An 8,386-nucleotide genomic window follows, 5' to 3' on the forward strand; every position below is an offset into this window, starting at 1 on the left:
ATACCTTGGACTGACTCGGATCATAAAGTTGAGTGTCCGTGGACCACTCCCTCCATATATCAATGTAGTCACTAGAAAACGGTCTAGTGTAGTCACACACATTGTTTATATATGTTCCAGATGAAATGGTATTCTCACTAACAAACCCCAAAGTCACATTAAAGTCATTAATGGACATATCATGATGGGTACCTCTTAATCTAAATTGAATAACCCCCTTTTCATCCAAAGTGATCCATTCATTTTTTATGAACTCAAAAGTGGAGTAGAATTGACAACACAACTCCTCAAACGTAGGGTAATCAATATTGAGATAGCGCTGCAAACCTATTGCCGAGAACAACTGTTCAACTTCTCGTGCAATTTGCAAATGATCTAGGGTCGGGGCATGGAAACACTTACAAGGAGAAAAAGGACGGTGCACTAAGCTATTAAACCGGTCTTGTTGTGCCCGTGTAAGGTTAGTGACTGGTTCCCCCCAATCCCCAGGAGACATAGTACTCTTATTCAGGCCCAAACGAGATCGAATAGGGCGTTGAATTGGGGCTCGCCTCTTACCATGTTGGGACCCAGATGGCCCAGAAGTTGTTGCTTTTTTCGGAGGCATTTGGAGACCACAGATAGAGTATAGTTGAGCACAGAGACAACCAGTCAACCACCAAAAGAGGGCAGGGGACCACAGTCAATGAATAATACTCAAAAATCAACAATCCAATAGCAGAGATGGAACACAATTACCCCACCAAACGACGACAAGGTAACAAACACAGAAAATTTTCACTGGCGTCACTTGACAAATAATAGTAAAGGCACCAGATCCAAGACCCCACAAATTGAAATATCAGTCAATAATAGTCAACAATTGGCTAGTGACTGACCACGTGTACCAAATATCAGGTCACCAGAGCCCACAGATGTCCCAAGATAGATAATCAATGAAAGGCAGATATGAGGTCTCTCACTTGCAGGTAATAATAAAATGGTCCCCCGAAAACTAACAATTATGTCAACCCAACAAGAAACGGAAGTTTAGTAATAAAAATCCCAAATCTTAGTCACCAATGCAAAATGACAGAAATAAGGGTACCACTTTTTTTTTTTGTTTTCTTTCACGCAAGAGGAGGCCGAGGCAGTGACACACGGCGAGAGGGGCTGGCGGGTGTGCGGCGCACGCGACTGTGCGCACGGTGAGGGTCGGCTGCAGGTGCTACTGTGCACGGGTCGTGCGCACTGAGGCGCTCTGGGTTGCGCGCTTGAGGTCGCGATGGGAGGAAGACCGCGCCTGCTGGGTCGCACAGATGCTGGCTGTGCACAGGGGAGGTCCGCGGCTGGGGCGAAGCTCGCACGCGGGCTGTCGTGCACTGGAGTTGCGCACAGAGGGTGCGCTGGATCTGGGCGTCTCGCGCGCGACTGACGAGGCGAGCAGGTAGGCTGAAAAACTGGGCAGGCAGGCAGGTCGCACGCGTGGCTTCGTGTTGTGTATCTGCTTGGCCTCGCGGACGGCAGCGCGCAAGGGCTGAGGTGGTATGCCAGGACGGTGGCGGCGGCGCACGACGGCGATGGCAGCGGACCTCCAAAGGGCGACGTACGGAAGTCAAGAAAAGGATAAGAAGAGGATGAAGTCGGTGGCCGCGACTAAGAGAGTGGGAGAGAGATAGGGGCGGCGTCTCGAGCGCCGGCGACTAGCGCACCTGGTGCACTCCTTCCAAGGCGTGGGCACCTGGTGAACCCCTATTCTTCTGTTTATCACCACAAAAGCAATTAAACTTGAAAGATAGAACTGAAAAAATGCAAAGTAACGAAAAGTGACTACAATTAATACTGTAATCCTTGGGTTGCCTCCCAAGTAGCGCCTTTTTTTAATGTCTTTGGTTAGACATGAATATCAACTGTTTAGACCTCACGACTTGGATCATCAAGAGATATAACCTCCACTTGCTCACTATTAAACCCTTCATAATAAGGTTTAGACGGTGACCATTGACTACGAATTTCTTCTCTGTCTTCAGACTTTGGATTTCCACTGCACCATAATGGAAAATATTAGAAATGACAAATGGCCCAATCCAGCACGAACGCAACTTACCCGGAAAAAGCTTAAGTCTTAAGTGATAAAGAAGGACTTTTTGCCCCACTACAAATGATTTTCTTGAGACTTGTTGATCGTGAAAGATTTTGCTCCTCTCCTTATAAATTGCTGCGTTCTCATAGGCTTCGTTCCTTAGTTCCTCTAACTCTTGTAATTGGAACTTTCTATGCCCCCTGCATCCATAAGGTCCATGTTACACCGCTTAAGCGCCCAAAACGCCTTGTGTTCAAATTCTACTGGTAGGTGGCATGACTTTCCAAAGACTAATCTGTATGGGGACATTCCAATCGGAGTCTTATATGCAGTGCGGTAAGTCCATAGAGTATATTCCAACTTCAAACTCCAATCCTTTCTATCGGGCCGCACCATCTTCTCCAGGATTGACTTGACCTCCCTATTCGACACTTCGGCCTGACCATTCGTCTGCGGATGGTAGGATGTCGATACTTTGTGGAGCACGCCATACTTACGAAACAACGCAATGATTGTCTTATTACAGAAATGGATTCTCCTGTCACTAACTATAGCTCTTGGCATTCCAAAGCGAACAAAGATGTTAGACTTTATGAATTCTGCAACCACTCTCGAATCATTAGTCGGGGTCGCTTTTGCTTCCACCCAATTGGAAACATAATTGACAGCAAGTAAGATATACAAGAAACCAAAAGACGAGGGAAAAGGACCTATGAAATCTATACCCCAAACATCGAAAATTTCAACAAATAACATGAGAGTTTGACTCATTTGGTCTCTACGAGAAATATTTCCCACCCTTTGATACTTATCACACGATTTACAAAATAAGCATTCATCCTTAAATAGAGTAGGCTAGTAAAAATCATTTTCTAACACCTTACGAGCTGTCCGCTTTGGCCCAAAGTGTCCTCCACATACAAATGAATGACAAAAAGTTAGAATAGAGTGAAACTCACTTGTGCTTACACACCTTCTTAGCACTTAATCCGAGCGTTACCTCCACAGGTATGGATCGTCCCAAATAGAGTGCTTGACATCACTTTTCAATTTATCTCTCTTAACTTTTGGCCAACCTGCAGGTAGTTGATTCGTTACCAAAAAATTGACAATGTCAGCATACCAAGTACTGACGAATCAATGGCTAGTAATTGCTCCTCGGGAAATGATTCTCTCAATGGCAGGTCCTCTTGATTTGTGAGTAACCGATTCAAATGGTCAGCCACCAAGTTCTCAGCCCCACTCTTATCCTTGATCTCTAAGTCGAACTCTTGCAGGAGCAAGATCCACCTTATGAGCCTCGATTTCGCATCCTTCTTAGCTAACAGGTACCTCAAGGCTGCATGATCAGAGAAAATAATTACTTTTGCACCCAATAAATATGATCTAAATTTTTCTAGTGCAAAAACAACGGCTAGTAATTCTTTCTCCGTCGTGGAGTAGTTAAGTTGGGCTCCACTCAATACTCTCAATGCATAGTAGATCGCGTGCGCCGCCTTACCTATCCTTTGCCCTAACACGGCTCCTACGACATAATCACTCGCGTCGCACATGATTTCAAACGGAAGGCCCCAATCTGGGGGTTGAATGACGGGCGACGATGTCAACGACTCTTTCAATTTATCAAAGGCCACTTTGCACTCATTGATGAAATCAAATGTCACATCCTTTTGTAGCAACTTGAACAAGGGTGCTTCAATTTTTGAGAAATTCTTGATGAATCTCCTGTAAAATCCTGCATGGCCTAAAAGGGAACGAACTTCCCATACATATACGGGGTAAGGTATAGCAGAAATAAGATATATTTTAACTTTGTCCACCTCTATTCTTTTAACCGACACAACGTGCCCTAAGACAATACCATGCTCTACCATGAAGTGACATTTTTTCCAATTAAGAACCAAGTTCATCTCTATGCACCTTTTCAAAATTAGAGCTAGATTATCAAGACATTCATCAAAGCTATTCCCGTATACACTAAAATCATCCATGAACATCTCAATAATCTTTTCTACATACTCAGAGAAAATACTTACCATGTACCTTTGAAAAGTTGCTGAAACATTACAGAGACCGAAAGGCATCTGACGGTAAGCGAATGTACCAAATGAGCATGTGAATATAGTCTTTTTCTAGTCCTCTGGCGCTATCGCGATCTGAAAATAACCTGAAAAACCATCCAAGAAACAATAGTAAAAACGACCAACTAATCGTTCTACCATCTGATCAATAAAAGGGAGAGGAAAATGGTCCTTTTTCGTCACAGAATTTAGTCTCTGGTAGTCAATGCACTGACGCCAGCCAGTAACTTTCCTAACCGAAACCATATCACCCTCCTGGTTCTCCTCTACGATCACTCTCGCCTTTTTCGGAACCACTTGAACAGGACTCACCCACGGACTGTCCGAGATAGCAAAAATGATCCCCACCTCCAGGAGTTTAAGTATCTTCTTTTTTACAACTTCCATCATCAGGGGATTCAACCTCCGTTGTACCTGTCTTACGGGATTCGCATTATCTTCGAGTCGAATCCGGTGCATGCATAAGGACAGACTTATTCCCTTAATATCTGCTATACTCCACCCAATTGCCTTCTTATGGTCCCTAAGGATTCGCACCAGTCTGTCCTCTTGACTTGGAGATAAGTGTGCAGAAATGATCACCGGAAGCGTCTCTCGGTCTCCCAGGAATGCATACTTTAGATGTTTCGGTAGAGATTTAAACTCTAACTCCGGTGCTTGCACAACTGAAGGAAGCAACTTTGTCTGAATTTCTGGTACAAAAAGAGAAGTAAACTCATACCTTGGGAAAACGGTTAGAAGTGAGTGTAATGCTTCTACTGCATGGGGCAACTCATCCCTTATGTCCACATCAGGGGTTACTCCCAAATCAAGATGCTTAGTCAAGGTCACTTCCAGTGCGTTTTCACCATCCAATTCAAAAGTTTCATGCACAAAGGGCTCAATAACACTCAAAATAAAGACTGAGTTAGATCCTTCTGGATATTTCATCGCCTAAAAAATATTAAAATTCACAATTTCACCATCAAACTCCATTGATAAAGTACCCTCATTCACATCTATTTTAGTTCTGACCGTGCTAAGAAATGGTCTACCAAACAAAATAGGTGACGGGTTTAATGATTTCTTATCTCCCATACTTAGGATATAGAAATCTGCTGAAAAAATCAGCTCATTTACCTGAACCAAGACATCCTCAACCAACCCCTCTGGATAAGCATTTGTGTGGTCAGTTAGTTGGATTATGATGGCTGTTTCTTTTAGTGGCCCAAGGTTTAGAGAAGCAAAAATGATTTTTAGCATCACATTAATTGATGCTCCTAAATCTAACATTGCTTTTCTAATCGGTGTATTTTCTATTTTGCACGGGATCGTGAACATACCTGGGTCTCCACACTTGGGTGGGAGTTTTCTTTGGAGTATGGCTGATACGTTTTCTCCCACCGCTACTCTTTCGTTCCCTCTCAATTTCCTCTTATGGATGCATAAATCCTTTAGAAATTTCACGTAGTTCGGTACCTGCTTAATTGCTTCCAGTAAGGGGATGTTAATTTTCATTTTTCGAAATACGTCCAGGATCTCTTTCTCTTTTTCCACCTTCTTCATCTTCTCCAACCTGCATGGAAATGAAGGTAAATTAGATTTAATAGGTATTGATGAAATAAGAGTTACCTTAGGGTCTCCATGAATGTGTTCTTCTTCAATCTCCTTTTCTATCTCCTCCTCACTTTTACTTTTCGAATTTACCAACTTAGGTCCCTCCACCTCTTTGCTACTCCTTAATGTCATGGCACTTACATTCTTGGGATTCGCCTCGGGTTGTGATGGTAGTTTCCCATAAACGTGGGACTCCAAGCGATTAATGACAGTTGCCATTTGACTCATTCGAGTCTCCGTGTCTTTCATGCCTGCTCTGATGTCCCGCTGGAATTGAGTAGTGTTTGCGACTAGGGTCCTAGTCTCCTACTAGAGCTGAGTGGTAGTCGTGGCCAAGCTCTTGACAATTTCCTCCAAGGAACTTCCTGAGTTGGAGGATGAGGTTGAGACTTTTGTTGTCATGGCTGCTGAAATCCTGGTGGACGATTGGAGAATGCATTCTGTGGCCTATTACCATAGCTGAAATTAGGGTGGTCTCTCCAACCTGAATTGTACGTGTTGGAGTATGGGTCGTACTGCCTACGAGACGTGGGCACGCCTCCAGCCATGTTCACTTGCTCAGCCCCACCTCTTGCAACATAGGACATGAGTCAGTGGGGTGGCCCACATTTGTGCAGATTCCACCGGCCTTTGCTTGGTGTCCATTTCCCACAACTAATTGTCGAACGAAGGAAGTTAGCTCCGATAGCTGCTGCTGAATGGACGACGTCTCTACCTCATTAACTCTACGGGTAGGGTTACTCTCACGGAAACATATTGTTGAGAATTCTCTGCCATCGATTCAATGAGTAGCCATGCTTCCTTTGGTGTCTTGTTCGCCAACGCTCCCCCACTCGCAACATCAATGATATTCCTATCAGACGACTGGAGGCCCTCATAAAAATATTGGATCAATAGTTGTTCACTAATTTGATGCTGTGGGCATCTAGTGCACAACTTGTTGAACCTCTCCCAATAGTCGTATAAGGATTCTCCAGGATATTGCTTAATGCTGCATATCTCTTTTCTTAGACTTGCAGCCCGAGACGCAGGGGAGAATTTTTTCAAAAATTTCTTCTTCAGTTGAACCCATGTTGTGATGCTATCCGTAGGCAGATAGTATAACCAATCCTTTGCTACATCCTTGAGGGAGAAGGGGAAGGCTTTAAGTTTGATCTGCTCCTCAATAATTCTTGGAGGTTTCATACTGGAGCATACCACATCGAACTCCTGGATGTGTTTATGGGGTTCCTTACCCGAGAGGCCATGGAACGTGGCTAAGAGGTGAATTAATCCTGATTTCAATTCGAAAGAGGTATTTTCAGATAGAGTTGAACATGTAAGGCACAAAGGCTGCTAGGGCAATTCCGGAGCAGCCAACTCCCTTAGTATTCTTGCATTCGCCATAGGGATGTTCTCTTGGTTTGGGTCACTTAATTTTCACAACTTGAATCTGTTGATTCAATCTCAGGATCCAGTCCCTGAGATGCAGTGCTAGATTGCTCCTCTCTGAACTGTCTAGTTCTTTTCCTAGTTCGGCGCGCAATCTTCTCTACTTTCGGGTCAAAAATCAATTCACCTGTACTAGAAAAACGGGGCATAAACTAGAAATGTGCCAGACAAATTCAAAGAGAATAACTTAGAAAGAAACAAAATTAACTAAAACACCGTTCCCCAACAACGACACCAAAAAATTGACAAAAGCCGAACCTGTGCAATAATAATTACTAAAAAGTCCTAATTACCACCACAATTAATTATAGAACAAATTCAAGTATTGGAGCAGGGACTCTAGGTGTGCAATGGGTTACTTGATTCACCCTGTTCTCGAAGAGTTTGTTTGATTCGATATACCAGAATTGTTTATAAAAGTATTAAATTTGCATACAATGGCAAGTAGGGTCGATTCCACAGGGAACGGATAAGAAATTGTTTCTTTCCAAATCAATAGAACAAAATTGAGGGATATTTAATGGAATGAAAATAAAAATAAAATAAACAAAATTCACAAGCTAACTCAACAAGTACAATTTGTTAAAAATGTCAATTAATGAAATTCTACCCAAAGGATCAACTTCTCAGGCACGGTCCAATTAAATGATCATCGATGCAAAGATATTTCATTCATTCGTTGCTAGGTTGGTTATAATTATCAACAAGTTCTGACAATTAGTTCTTCCTTACTTTTTCAACAATCAAGGTACGACCGTTGATTGCTTCCCTAACCAGAAAATAACTCTAGGTACGACCGTAGAAATTTAATTATCCAGTTGCATTAAAGCTAAAAGAACCCAACCCTGATCAATAAACACGCTAAGAGTGTTTATTTAAACTAGATCTTGCATTTCCCCAATATAAAATCAATTATGGTGGTCGCCACTGTCGCGCCCCACTTTTCGAAATGATTGAATGTGTGATGGTGTGTGAGTGTGTGTGATATACATGTGAACGTGTGCGGAATGAAAAGTAAAAGGCCATGGGACTTAGAATGCGACGATTTGGCCAAGTGAAGTTCGTGTGCGGAATGAAAAGTAAAAGGCCATGGGACTTAGAATGCGACGATTTGGCCAAGTGAAGTTCAAAAGGGTTTTGGTATCAAAAAATGGAGTCGCCACTTGGTATAGAGTTAGGGTGTACCAAGTCACCCAAAAATGATTTTTGTTTTTGA

General features: G+C 42.9%; 1 non-coding gene across 1 annotated transcript; it reads left to right on the forward strand.

Moving 5' to 3' along the window:
• The first annotated feature begins 6,646 nt into the window (after nucleotides 1-6,646).
• LOC113767185 lies at nucleotides 6,647-6,753 on the forward strand. Its single transcript, XR_003467905.1, has one exon. It is a non-coding gene; the product is annotated as a small nucleolar RNA R71 (small nucleolar RNA).
• Nucleotides 6,754-8,386: the final 1,633 nt, after the last annotated feature.

This window comes from Coffea eugenioides, chromosome 3, assembly GCF_003713205.1.
Source record: "Coffea eugenioides isolate CCC68of chromosome 3, Ceug_1.0, whole genome shotgun sequence".
Taxonomy (NCBI): domain Eukaryota; kingdom Viridiplantae; phylum Streptophyta; class Magnoliopsida; order Gentianales; family Rubiaceae; genus Coffea; species Coffea eugenioides.